A 15,445-nucleotide genomic window follows, 5' to 3' on the forward strand; every position below is an offset into this window, starting at 1 on the left:
TTCTTTTTTTTCCCCCAGTTACATGGGGAGGAGCGCAGCCCAGCTGCGCGGTGCTTATTAGATATGCAAATAGCGTCACGCCACGTTGTGCATGCTGCCTTCACGTGGGGCCTGTTTCACGAAGCAGGTTTAGTGAAAACTCTGAGTTTCTTAACCCTGAAATGAGGGAAACTCAGAGTTTTCACGAAGCGAGGTAACTCTAACCAGGGAATGCGGGGTAACTCGAGCCTGTTTCACAAAGAGGGGTAACTTAAACTCTCGGTCAGTTACCGCAGTAACAGACTCTATGACTCTAACCTGCTCGCCAGCAGGTTTATCTGAGAAAACCTCGAGTTTCTCTCCGTCTCCGCCCTCTTTCAGCCACACACGCTGTTTCATTTCCTCATTCATTCAGTCAGTAAGCGAGCGAGTTTTGGCGTAAAACAGCTTTTATTAACGATCCAGTGGATAAAGGAGCAGCATTACTGCATAGATAATTAAATATTCGTCGGTAGATTGTTATCAGACCGAGCATAAATGTTCTCGCATTTCCGGCCAATTATCGGTTTGAGCGGTACCGTTTCTTAATCGTTTCAAGTCCATAATCTACATAAACAACCTAATCCGTCCTTACATTTACATTACCTGCCGCAGTCATGCTCTCACATCCAGCAGATATTGTGTGTTGCGCTGCGGTTCTTTGCAAATGGAAGTTTTTATATGATGTCGGAGATGCAGAGCACTACAGTAAGACAACTGTATGGAGGACAGTCAGAAAAGTTTTTCTGGCTCTGAAACAACTTTTACTCATCATTGTGGACATAAACCTGTCAGAACATCAAAAGGAGTTCCACAGGATTGCAGGTGAATGATGTAGAGATCTGTTAAATTCATTTAAATCATATTCTGTTCATGACATTGTGCTGCAGCCTCAGACTGGGATTAGTCATTTTAATTTCTTTTAGGATTTCCCAGTGTGATTGGCTGCATAGATGCACACACATCCCCATCACAGCTCCCTCACATCATGAACAGGAAGTCCATTTACAGCATAAATGTGCAGGTAGGCTACAGGTAGACTGACTACTGTTTCTAAATGTTAAAGACTGCATCATAGTTAAACATCTGTCATTCTCTGCACTGTCCAGATCATATGTGATGCTGCATACATCATTTCTAATGTGGAGGCCAAGTGGTCTGGGTCTGTTCATGACTCCAGGATTTATGGAGAGTCTAACCTGAGCAACAGACTGCAGCGTGGTCAGCAGCCTAAAGATTTTCACAATAGAATTATCTTGTCTCCCTCTTTAATATGCTCTAATGTATCCACTATACATTACAGGAGAGTTTGATGGCCTTCTGCTGGGTGACAGGGGTTACCATGCCAACCCAGGCTGATGACCTCATACCCTGACCCTGAACCAGGCCCCCAACAGAACTTCAACCGGACTCACTGCAGAACCAGAGCCCGGGTGGAGATGACCATAGGCCTGCTGAAAGCCCGTTTCCAGAGCCTACATCTCCTCAGGGTGACCCCTGAGAGGGCCTGTGATATTACTGTGGCATGTGTTGTTCTTCATAATATTACCACTATTAGAGGAGAGCAACACCCTGCCCTACAAACTGAAGACCCAGATGATGAGCCCATCCACCTGCAGCTATCCAGGACAGCAGAGCAGTCAGAGACACCGTATGCAATAATCACTTTAGAGTTTAAGTCACCATCATCACCACCACAGCAAATAAAGACATGATGCACATTTCATTTGGTCTTCTTTATAAAAGAGATAGTTCAGTCCATGTTCCAATAGTTAACATAATTCACCTGTGACCATCACCACCTCTAACTTGTGCTCCAGTATTTCAATTTCCAGATCTGCCCTCCTAATCTGTTTTTTGGATTTTTCTCAGCAAATGCAGTTTGTAAATCCGTTTTACTGATAACTGGGAATACATAGAGGACATTAAATTATACAGTTGCACATGAATTCCACAGAATGAAGCTCTGGTGTTTCCTGAACATCCATCTCACTGTGTCAGTCTGTGCAGTGGAAGCTGAGCAACCATCCTGCTGCTGTCCAGCCATGCTCTGTTAAAAAGATGAGAATGTGCAATACTTCAGTGTAGGCTAAATGTCACACTCTATATTCCACCCAAAATGTGAATGAGAAGAGAACTATCAGTAACATACCTCTGTATGCCTTTCTGGATCCCCCTCTGTAAAGGCAGCAGACACAGTTTCATCCTCTTCATCCTAGATCAGTGACATGTTTCAGTAAACTTAAACTACCATTTGGATAAATCTTTGGAGTGTTGCCTACTTACAGTTACAAGGTCTGTGGTGTGAAGGGGCCAAAAGACAAAAAAAGACACAAAAGAGAACTAAATAATCATATATGTATATATATATATATAATGAAAGTTGATATATATATAATGAAAGTTGATACACACGTGGACAAAATTGTTGGTACCCCTCAGTTAAAGAAGGAAAAACCCACAATTCTCACTGAAATCACTTGAAACTCACAAAAGTAACAATAAATAAAAATTTATTGAAAATTAAATAATCAAAAACAGCCATTACCTTTGAATTGTTGATTAACATAATTATTTTAAAAAACAAACTAATGAAACAGGCCTGGACAAAAATGATGGTACCTCTATAAAAGATTGAAAACTATTTGACCAGAGTGACATGATTAACTCAGGTGTGTCATTTAATTGACATCACAGGTGTTTCCAAACTCATAATCAGTCAGTCTGCCTATTTAAAGGGAGACAAGTAGTCACCCTGCTGTTTGGTGAAAAGGTGTGTACCACACTGAACATGGACAACAGAAAGCGAAGGAGAGAATTGTCCCAGGACATCCGAAAAAAAATTATAGACAAACATCTTAAAGGTAAAGGCTATAAGACCATCTCTAAACAGCTTGAAGTTCCTGTGACAACAGTGGCTCATATTATTCAGAAGTTCAAGACCCACGGGACAGTAGCCAACCTCCCTGGACGTGGCCGCAAGAGGAAAATTGATGACAAATTGAAGAGATGGATCGTTCGAATTGCATCCAAAGAGCCCAGAGCAACCTCCAAAGAAATTAAAGGTGAACTCCAAGGCCAAGGTACATCAGTGTCAGATCGCACCATTCGTCGTTGTTTGAGCCAAAGTGGACTTCATGGGAGACGACCAAGGAGGACACCGCTGCTGAAAAAAACTCATAAAAAAGCGAGACTGGAATTTGCAAAAATGCATGTTGACAAGCCACAAAGCTTCTGGGAGAATGTCCTTTGGACAGATGAGACCAAACTGGAGCTTTTTGGTAAGGCACATCAACTCTATGTTCATAGACTCAAAAACCAAGCATACGAAGAAAAGAACACTGTCCCTACGGTGAAACATGGAGGAGGCTCAGTAATGTTTTGGGGCTGCTTTGCTGCATCTGGCACAGGGTGTCTTGAAAGTGTGCAAGGTACGATGAAATCTGAAGACTATCAAGGCATTCTGGAGAGAAATGTGCTGCCAAGTGTCAGAAAGCTTGGTCTCAGTCGCAGGTCATGGGTCTTCCAACAGGACAACGATCCAAAACACACAGCCAAAAACACCCAAGAATGGCTGAGAGAAAAGCGTTGGACTATTCTAAAGTGGCCTTCTATGAGCCCAGATCTGAATCCCATTGAACATACGAACATATGTGGAAGGAGCTGAAACATGCCATTTGGAGAAGACACCCATCAAACCTGAGACAACTGGAGCTGTTTGCTCATGAGGAGTGGGCCAAAATACCTGTTGACAGCTGCAGAACGCTCATTGACAAATACAGAAATCGTTTAATTGCAGTGATTGCCTCAAAAGGTTGTGCAACAAAATATTAAGTTATGGGTACCATCATTTTTGTCCAGCCCTATTTCATTAAATAATTATGTTAATCAACAATTCAAAAGTGATGGCTGATTTTGATTATTTAATTTTCAATATATTTTTATTTATTGTTACTTTTGTGAGTTTCAAGTGATTTCAGTGAGAATTGTGGGTTTTTCCTTCTTTAACTGAGGGGTACCAACAATTTTGTCCACGTGTGTGTATATATATAATGAAAGTCGATATATATGTATATATATATATATACATAATGAAAGTTGATATATATATATATAATGTTCAGATTTTCATTCAATATATTCCGATTTTCATTCAATATATATCGACTTTCATTATATATATATTTGTACTTTCATTCTATATATTTCAACTTTCATTATATATATATATCGACTTTCATTATATATATATCAACTTTCATTCAATATATATCAAATCTTTTTTCCTACCGAGCCCCGGAAGGGACATGTCCGTATGGCGAAGCGACAATGAAGGACACTCACCCGGACGAGAATTTTATTGAGTTTTATTTTGAAATCGGCCTGAAATACACAGACATTCAAGCAGTACGATGCGGTAAGAGTCTGCCATGCAGACCAGCGATCCTGATAATGGTAAATTTTATTTCTCCAACATCCTGCTGTTATCCTACTATGAATACACTCGCTACAACAGTCCCACATCAGTATTATGAACGTTCCGCCAGCTAACGCGGTCCGGACACCGGATCACTGATTAGAGGTTGGCGTTGAACTATTGTTTGCCAGCCAGTTAGCCGCTGGTAAGCTAACAAGCTATGAAACAACTCCTTATAAAACCGGAGGAAAGCAGCAGCAATATTTCAGTCCAAGACCTGTATTCAAAACCTCCCGCTGTTACACAATGGACCATTAAACATATTACTGAACTACATGGTTATCATGGAAATTTTCCTTGAAGAACCAGTGAACTCTTTGCGAACACATTTTAATTTATGTGTTGATTATGTTTCGTATCAGTAATACAAGTCTAAAAAACTGATTCAAATGATCAAGTTAACACAATGAAGTAAAGAGTACTGGTAATCTGCAGCTATTTTCATAATTTCAAGGTAAAATTCTGATGTGTGATTTTCTCGCTTTGCAGATGTGGAAATCCAATGCACTGATTTCTTATACATAGATGCTTTTGGTGTTTTTTGTTGTAAAATAAAACAAGGCATTTATCACTGTTGGAAATTATTACAGGTATTATTTGTAACACTTTCTAACATTGTATGGACAAAGCAATAAATCAGTTAATGGATAAAATCATTTGTATTACAGATGCTATCAACAGCATGTCTTGTTCATTTTATTTAGTTGTCGGCCTTGGATGATGAGGTCCAGTTACCAGGAGCACGAGTCTGCAGCTTACTGGTTCCGTCCTGCAGCTCCTCCACGCTGTCCTCCTCTCTACAGACCAAATCAAGTAAGATCTGTTTAGACTATGCAGACATCAACATGATCAGTATGTTATCTTTTGACCCATCCTAAAATCACAAAATAGAACATTTACTTTAAGTTAACTGTGTTTATGAAAATAGAAAATAATTACTGACAACTAGTACTTTTTGGTGCTTTTATGCAGGAAAAGGGAACCAGGAAGCTGCTGTGGATCCTCTGCAGTATCTGGAGAGGTCAGAGGAACAGTTCTTGGAACAGATCGGAAGACACCAAGACGTGACCTCTGCCATGCTCGAGAACATCCAGAAGATGAATGAAAACCTTGGTTGCACTGATGGGACGCATGGTGTCGGTGCCGGAGCAACTGTCCCAGAATTAAACTGCATTGTTGACTATTGGCTTTTCTAGAAAATAAATCTTTTTTAGTAGTTCACCTGTTATGTATTTTACTTATGCACTTTGGGTGAATAAACAGAAATTTGTGATGAGAGATGCAAATTTTGTCTATAATCTACAGAGACTTTATTCAGTGTTCAGTGCACACTTTTCTTACACACATTTTGACAGATAAGCAGTTGTGCTTTTCAAGCAGATTTTAGTCAGAAACATCAGTAGCATATGTTTTTTTTTTTTACTGTTACACCAATCTAGGTAGATAAACTGCACTACTGCAGCAGACATATTATTGAAATGTGCTTCTATTATGTGTCTACATACACTGCTCACAAATAGTTATTCAACTTTTGGGTGAAATTGATGGAAAATATAAAAAGTGCATGCTGTAGTGATATAAAAGTAGGGTATTTAACTAGAAACATGCAATAGTGATTTCCTCATCTCAAAAAAATTTATTGAATCAAAAGCTAACAACAGTGGAGGGTATGTCACAATAAAAATGTCTCAGTTTGGACAGAACAGCAGACTTCAGCTGAAATCCAGTACAATTGTGTCCCACCAGTGGCGTGATCATGGATGTGTCCAGGCAGCAGCTGACCTCTGCCTCGTAATTAGCCTTAAGACCAGCTATAAAGATAAACATAGATATTATCATTGTCATCAACATATGGTGCAGTTGTTTAACCTTTAAGCTATGTAGGGATGCAAATGTAGTCGAAGCTAAGTAGCTAAGCTAATGCTAACACGTTCAGTGTTCAGAATCAAAACATCTCTAAAAATTACCTGTTTTCTCAAATGTAGTCGCCGTTCCCTGTGACAACCATGAAGACAGATAGATAATCACAGAAGAGCTCATCTGAAGAGCAAATGTCCAATAAGGTTCCTGTTTTTGTTTGCCATGTCCTTCCAGGGCTCAGTAGGAAAAAGTCTGAATATATGGAATGAAACTTTGAATAGATGGAATGAAAATCTGAACAGTCTATATTCCGACTTTCATTCAATATATATATCGACTTTCATTTTATATATATATATATATATATATATATATATATCAACTTTCATTATATATATATAGACTTTCATTCAATATATAATTCCCTAAACGGCATGCCATATATATATATATATATATATATATACATATGCATCCATGACATTTTATACCACCGTTTTACAGGCATCTGCTTTCTTTCTGTTGGCTGAGCAGAAGTCTATGTTAGTTTAAATAGTCTTAATTATTTAACAGGATATGATATGGATGCAGACATTTAGGCGATGTGTGGATAAAACAACTGCACAGTCAAACAGCCACTTAATATTTAGGCTACTTTACAATGTAAAACATGATCAACATGAAGTACCTCCATGAGATAATGCCGAGGTCTGACCCGTTTGAACAATGTTTTTATATTTCATCTTAAGTTGCTGCCCCGTGCGCTTCTCCCCCGCGGGTTTTCACCTAAATGAAATGACTTACTAGGCTGCCATTCAGACAGTTATTCCCTGTAATATTATTACGATTACAAAGGACTACATTTAAATTTACGCATTGATCCGGGCTGTTCTCCACGCCGTCTCCCTCTCTTTTGCAGCTGCAGCGGTGTTGCATTTCTTTCTAAAAATGTGTTCAATCTCGCAATATGAGCGCGTTAAAAACTTCCAGTTCAAAAACGCAGCCTTTCGCTTCCCCGTTTCCATGGTGACTCGTCGAATCGGGGTTCCATTGATGCTGTCTTTTCAGAGTTGCGGTGCACGCGCGTAACTCCGGGTCAACCTACTCCGAGTTAATTAACCCAACTCATATCAGCCGTTGTGAAACCGAAAACTCAGAGTAGATCAACTCAGAGTTGCGGAAGAAACTCAGAGTTTCTCGAACCTGCTTCGTGAAATAGGCCCGTGAGTGTGCCAGTAAAAAAAATAAAACAACACAGAAACAGTGAACGCCCCCTGCCTTAGAGAGCAGCAGCAGCAGCAGCAGCAGCAACGAGCGGTCTAAATGAGGAGGAGGAGAGTCCATGGGCGTAACGGACGCGGGGTACGCGTGGGACATGTTCCCCGCACTTTCCACATCTGCCCCCCGCACTTTTTTCAGCCCTTACAACAGCTAAACCCGTTATTAGCATCCAGTAACGTGTTTTCCCGACCCGTCTTTGAATGCACCATGAGCGCATGCTAACGCAGGTGTTCCACAGGAGACGTACTGAGCAGTGCTGAACGTGCGTCTGGAGTAATGTTTAGCAAACCAGCCAGAGCCAGCAAGAAGCAAAAAACTTTACACAGTCTTTTCCAAACAAACCGTGTAAGTTGTGTGACCTTGTTGGATGCAAACAATGTTAGACTTGTTAGCTAAATGATGACAAGGTAAAACGTGGCAATATATCAATATGTTTAGCTAGTTAATAATTTAAATGTTGTCTCTGTTACATTACTGCTAATTAGTTTATTCTTGGAATAAACCCAGTCCTCTTTCATTTCTGGGCAGAAGATGTGCTCACAATTGCTCTCCGTGTATTTAAGTCTTTTGGTCCCAAAAGAGGAGAGTCAGGGAGGAGAAAAAAAAAAGAATAGGCTATCTATGGTATAAATTTACAACTATTTTTTACTCCTTCTCTTTCTATCTCAGAATTTAGATTTTTTAATGATTATTTCCATGACAAAGAGCAGAGTCAGGCAGGAGATGGACCAGAGGCAGCGGCCAGCAGTAATGTTGACCATGCAGGGTCTGCAGAGGTGAAAAAAAAAAATATAAGTGGCTGAGAAAAAAAAATATGTATCTGTGGGTTAAAGTGATTTTGAGGTTAAATTCTACTGCAATTTTTACTCTTCCTAATGCCATTTCAGAATTTTTCTTACCACATTTTTTTTTTATCATATTGCCATAACAGAAAGAGCAGAGTCAGGGAGGAGATGGATCAGAGGCCAGCAGCAGGGACAAGGATGTAGGGTCTTTACAGGTAAGGAGAGATTATAACTTCCTGAAAATAAGATACCTATTGCAGGGAGAAACCAGGCAGTACTGATCATTTCATTTTCAGTGTTTGGCACCTTTGGCTACTCGTCCAGTAGATGCTCAAGGGACATTGTTGTCAACTCAACTAGAATTTGGCCACTAAAACTTTAGATTTTATAGTTTAAAGTTTTATACTTTAAAGAACTAGCCTAGTTGGTCCCCTGGTATTGTACTGTGGCTGTTAGGGATTATGTGGTTCTTTAGCCACTAAGGACGGTGCAATTAAATGTAAGAGAATGATAAATCGCTCTGAAAAATTTGTCCCCCTCACTTCTGAGATGGTGGTTACGCCCATGGGAGAGTCAGTCCGTCGTCATTGACAAAATGAGCCAATTAAGGAAACGAAGCAGCATTTGGATGTACTTTTCTCTGGTGGCAGACAGTAAGGGTAAATGCAGTATTTGTCAAAAAAATAATTCTCAGTCAGGCTCCACAAATAATTTGCACAGACACCTGAAAACTCAACATTCAAGAGTAAAAGTGGCAGACTTTAAAATCTAATTGTCAGGAATGGTGGAGGAGGAACCCAGGCGCAGAAACCAACAGGCAGGTAACAGGAGTAAGTGGTGAAAATTTGGGTTTATTTAACCAAAATCCAGAGCTCAAAATAGCAGAACAACAACACAAGGGAAATGTACTCACTACAGTGAATAATCCTCTCCAAAAGGGAGGAAATAGCTTGGCAAGTCCAAAAAACACCGAGTCTTAAAGGGAACGAGTCCACAAGAGAAAAACTAACAAAGTCCAAAAACTGCAGGATCCAGGGGGGAAACAAATCTTCCAAAATCCAAAGTTGGGGGAAACCGTGTATGCGACGGTCTGAACTGTGATGCTCCCACACACAAAGAGGGGAGCAGAGGATATTTAAACAGAAAGGGAAGGCAGGTGAATAGTGTTTGCTGATTGCTCCACAGCTGAGTCTCATCACACAATTAGCTGTCCTGCAGCAGGCGATCAGCTGGGAGCGAGAGAGGGAGACGGAAAAAACCAGGCAGGAGCTGCAACAGCATCCAGCCAGAGGCAGGAAACAAAAAACAGTCAGGAGCCGGACGGCTTCCTGACACTAATCCACATGTGTCAAATAAGGTTATAATCAATATTTCAGAATAATTCAAACTCATATTGGTGGGATATCTAAATTCATTCCTCACAGTGATTATTTCCAAGATTAAATGAGTTAAGGCCAGACTGGCTTTTTAAAATTTAATAAATATAAAAATGAGCCAAATGAGCCAGTTTTTTTGAACGGCTCTTTAAAAGGAACGGCTCACCAAGATCCAGCTCCCCTCAAAGAGCCATAAATCCCATCTCTACCACCAAAACAAAAGAACTTATCTTTGACTTCAGGAAGGGCGGAGCAGACCCGTCCCCATTCTACATCAGTGAGGTTTGCGTGGAAAGGATTCACTCCACAAGATTCCTGGGTGTGCAGATCTCTGATGATCTGTCCTGGACTGCCAACACCAAAATGGTGGTGAACAAGGCTCAGCAGCCACTCCACTTTCTGAGAGTGCTCAGGAAAAACAACCTGGAGAAGAAGCTGCTGGTTACCTTCTACAGAGCCACCATAGAGAGCATCCTGGGCTACTGCATCACGGTGTGGTACGTGGGGTGCTCAGCAGAAAACAGAAGAGTGTTGCAGAGGGTCATCTGCATGGCCCAGAAGGTCACTGGCTGCTCTCTGCCCAGCCTGGAGGACATTGCCAACTCTTGCTACCTCAGCAGAGCTGGCAACATCATCAATGACCCATTCCACCCCGGTAACCATCTGTTTGACCTGCTGCCATCCGGTCGACGGTACAGGTCACACAAAACCAGAACAAGCAGACTCAGAAATAGCTTCTTCCCAAGAGCCATCACTGCAGTCAACAATCACAGAGCCAATTAGCTTTGAAACTCGCATTCCTCGGCACCTGAAAGACCCATGCTGCTACTGCATTTATGCACATTTATGTACATATATTATTGTTCTTTTTAAATTGTTACTGTTTATCGCTGTGGGAACTGGTATCATAATCTCGTTGTACCCGGTACAATGACAATAAAGGCTATTCTATTCTATTCTATTCTATTCTATTCTATTCTATTCTATTCTTTATAAGTCATATTCCATAACACTGACTTAGATTACAACTGACACAGGAAAGCTAAAACAAATATTACTGATATAACATTGACCAGTAAATTTTACACAGGTGGCAGAGACTGTATTATTCACATGTAATACTTTTCAAAACATTTTATATCCCTTATTAATCCCACGAGGGGAAATTCTGATTTTCGCATATCCCCCCATCTGGGGGGGTCAGAGCGCAGGGTCAGCCGCCCTAACAACAGTAAGCTACCTCTAATGTCTCATACCCACCCACCTCTACTACCCACCTCTAATGTCTCATACCCACCCACTTAAAAATACAGACAACTGAACATCTGACTGTAGAGTAGTTTGCAAACAGGGTTATTCACATTTTAAGCAGTTTTGGTTCATTATCAACAGACATGCATCAAAATAGGAGTTTTGTTGAAGACAGGTTGTAAGAAATTTGAAGGAAGAAAACAAGCTTGGCCTCTTTTGTAAGATGTTTTTGTATAGGCTCTCCCAAATCTTCCATTTCAAATTCAATGTCAAAAAATTCAGTGTCAGAAAATTCAACGTCAAAAAATTCAATATAAAAAGAGACCATGACAACATCCGGGTTACCAAGGAGAAGCAATCGATCCCTGTCTCACTTATCCAACGTCCACCCAATCAACACTTGCTCCATTGGTCATGTGACACAGACCCTGGAAGATTCATAAAAAGACGTCCACCAACAGGAACGATGCTTCGGTGAGTGAGTTTACTTTATCTGCCATTTGTGTTCGTGAGATTCAGCCATAGATATTACGTGACATACCCGTTCACCAACTGCATTTGTTGAACAATATTTACAATTTTAATGACGTGATGTTCGTGCAAATTGCATTAGTCGCGTTAGGGAGTATCTAGCTAACGTGTACGAGCATGCTTTACTTACTGTACGACCCGAGGCAGCAAGGATGATGACTGACAGTACATTAAACTATAATAGTGTTACCATGATAGCAGCAATGCGTGTCTGCCATAAGTTAGTCATGACACCTGTTGAACAACTGCTATAGCTGCTTGTATGAAATGTATGTGGAAACATATGAAAATAAACAGGCTAACCCTACCAGTAGCTACCCCCTGGAAAGCGCTCCCGACTTTACCTGTATATGGCCCACCCTGCCCACCAGAAGCTGCATTCATCAGCTGCTCTTTGACTTAAATGTATCCCGTTTTCCATATTTTCCACACTTTATGCTGTAAGCTGTTTTCTTGTCTGTGGTCGTTTCTCATCAGAATGTTTTCACTTCCTCATGTCCGTTTTCCTCATTAGTAATTATTTTCATTTCTAGACATTTATTTAACAAGCACCAAGACCCCACGTTTGATCTGGAAAGACAGTTCAGTTATACAGCAGCCTGAAGAACATAGACTAAATATATTGCCGTAATCGGTTAACAGTTAATAAAGTCCACAATCTCTTTCTGCATCACCGAATCCATTGAATTATTCATCCTTGGTGTTGCTTCAAAACAATCACCTCAACTCCTGAAGAAGATGAAGCGCCTCCTCTTCTGCTTGACTGTCACCCGACTCATTCACACGTTGACATAGGAGTTAGTGTTAGAGGCAGTTAGCGTCAGATTTACAACTATTAAAATATGTGATGAAGCAATTATTATTACAAATAGCACTTTACAAATACCAGGTCTTGCTTTTCTATTGGTCATTTTATATTTTGTTTTTCTCTCCAGAGAGATTGTTGTCTTTGGAGGCATTGATGGGTTTTCCCGTAAGGTTAGCACAATTGTTTGGACAAAGTGCACATCTCTGTGTTTTTGCTAAATATTATGTGCCTCATAGACGTGTAATTGCATTTGGATTCCAGATCATGTATCTTGGTGCAGCCTCTAACAATCTTGCATCAACAACTCTGGCATTCTTCCAAAAATCTGTTGAGAAGTTTGGTTGCCCTGTCAGGTGAATTAATATTTTTAAAGGGGACATATTATGCAAACCTCACTTTGTGAAAGTGTTCTTACAGTAGTGTGTGTTGCAGTAGCTCATTATGAGGTTCGAATTTGAAAACTGTCTTTTTCCTCCCTGCCTTGCTACACCACATTTTGTGAAAATGCCTGCTCAAACGTCAGATTTTGATTTGGGTCCGCTTATGACGAAATAAGCGGATTTAACTCCTCCCCCTGACTGCGCCCCCCCTCCGCACTGTCCTACCAGCGTGCGTTGTCCTGGGTGAGGGAGGGGGTTATGGAGTGGCGGTTCCCTCACAGCGCCACTCTTCTCTCGTTTCCCAGAGCTCGGCTTCTCAGTGCGGGCGCTGGGCAGTCTCGTGCGAAGTGACCAGGCTCATGGCACCGGTAGCAGCTATCTGGATAGTGGCGGCGACGTAGGCGGCTCGGTCTCTCGCCCCTCTTCTTCCCTGGACCGGCACTCAGCCATCCTTACGTGCGGCTTGAACGCGGAAGTCGTGGGGGGCCGGGACGTGAGCCTCTCTCGGCTTCTCGTAGTGCCTCGGTGGCCGGAGCATCTCCCCAGCTGCCAGAGCATCTCCCCAGCCGCTGGCAGCCAGCCACTGGGCACCAACAGCCGGGAGCCGCCCGGCGCTGCTGCTGTGCGGAAAGCAAACACTCAGCGAGGCACTACGAGAAGCCGAGCGAGCGGAACGCGTGCTCACGTCCCGGCCCCCCACGACTTCCGCGTTCAAGCCGCACGTCAGGATGGCTGAGTGCGGGCCCGGGGAAGAAGAGAAGCGAGAAACTGAGCCGCCTACGGCGCCGCCGCTCTCCAGATGGCTGCTACCGGTGCCATGAGCCTGGTCACTTCGCATGAGACTGCCCGGCGCCCGCACCGAGAAGCTGAGCTCCGGGAAACGAGAGAAGAGTGGCGCTGTGAGGGAACCGCCACTCCAGAACCCCCTGTGCCCATGTGCTCATGGGGAGATGCTCCGGCGGCCGGCTGCCGGAGCATCTCTCCTGCTAGCGACTGCTGCCTGTGGCGGTCCACCGTTTCGCCGCGGCGGGTTCTTGGTGTGGTGGAGCTGTCGGGGATTACGGGAGCGAACTCTCCGCTGGCTCTTTTCCTCTTGGGTTTGCTCCCAACAGGTGGCTCAGTCCCTCGGTGACAGCTTGTTGGAGCTCCCTCAGTTCTTCCTCCATCTGCAGTCGGGCGAGCGCCATCCCACTTCTGACACCAATGTAGCACTGAGCGCGTCCTCTCCCAGAGAGGGGAGGGGGAGTGGGCGCGGACAGATGCGTTCATTTGCATACCTGGAAGCAGGCCCAGAAACAGCTTGTTCTGAGGAGGGCTGGTGAGAATGAATTTTTTGACCGCTGAAACTCCGAACAAAGGATGATTTTGGGGCGAACAAACTTAAATGCTATGTTTTTGGGCTTCTGAGACCTATATGACATGACTGAAAAATAGCATAATATGGGACCTTTAAACCAGGAGATTTTAACACAAAGGTGACATTTATTCAATTAATGTATTTACAACATCCCCCTCAGAGAGTCATTAAGATATATGTTCAAACAACAACAAAACTAATAATTAAAATTTTCTTCCTCTTAATCTCTCAGATTTACATTCAGATAGGTCTTAGTGAATTTAGAACAATGTACTGATATAACAGTCAGCAGTCTGATATCATGTGTTATGTCAAATGTTTTGGCTTGTTTTGTTTGATTACATGTTGCTAATATTTTCTATGAGGGGAAGACCCTTGTATATAGTTCATAGTCTTGGATACATGAAGAATTATCTAAAATATTGACTGACTTTATTGAAATGGCTATGCAATCAAAAAAAATGGATTAGAGTGGGACTTAATGGGACATTTTTGTCCTTAATGAATCAAGAGTAAATTTGATGTGATGCTACACAAAAACAAATAATGCATCAAAGTCAGTATTTTGGCTAATCGTTAATATATCAAGGACTGGTTAAAAATCCTGTAGCCCCTCCAATATGTTTGATAATTATTGACCAGTAGTTTTGAGCAGGGCTGAAGTTATTGCAAAAAAGACGAAAACAAGTCATCTGTTTTGTTTCACAAAAGTTTTTGGAGATGAACATTTTTGTCCACTAAAGTGATGTCTGAGAGTTAAGGGGAGTTTGCTCAGTTGAGCTACAAATTTAAAAAAAGTAGATTTTTTTCGCTGTCCTGTTGTCAGGGCTCCCTCCTCACCCCCGTCCTTCCCACCTGACATCCCAAATACCCCTTTTCCCCCATCTGTTTCCTCTCCCTCTCCTGTTCCCCTGCCCTGTCTGTCTTGCCTGTCTCCCATCCGCTCCTCTGCCCTGTCTGTCTTGCCTGTCTCCCATCTGCTCCTCTGCCCTGTCTCTCCCCCTACAGCTCGGTGCTTGAGTGGAGTCTAGCTTCCCAGCTGACTCCACTCAGGCAATCAACCACCTCCACGGCTCCCGGACAGCTGAGGGACATCACGCTGATTAATCACCCCTGCAATAAGAACCGGCTCATCCTTCCACTCCCTGCCAGATTGTTGAACCAAGACACCACAGTTCAGTTCGCTTTCTAGCCCTTGTAGAATCTGTTGGGTTTACCTTTGTCTTACGTTGTTTTCTAGTGATGGCGAGATGAAGCTCATGAGGCACTGAGGCTTTCCATGCAGTTGGTTCACTTATGGGTCGAAGCTTCATGGTACTTC

This window comes from Acanthochromis polyacanthus, chromosome 9 (assembly GCF_021347895.1).
Source record: "Acanthochromis polyacanthus isolate Apoly-LR-REF ecotype Palm Island chromosome 9, KAUST_Apoly_ChrSc, whole genome shotgun sequence".
Classification (NCBI taxonomy): Eukaryota; Metazoa; Chordata; class Actinopteri; family Pomacentridae; genus Acanthochromis; species Acanthochromis polyacanthus.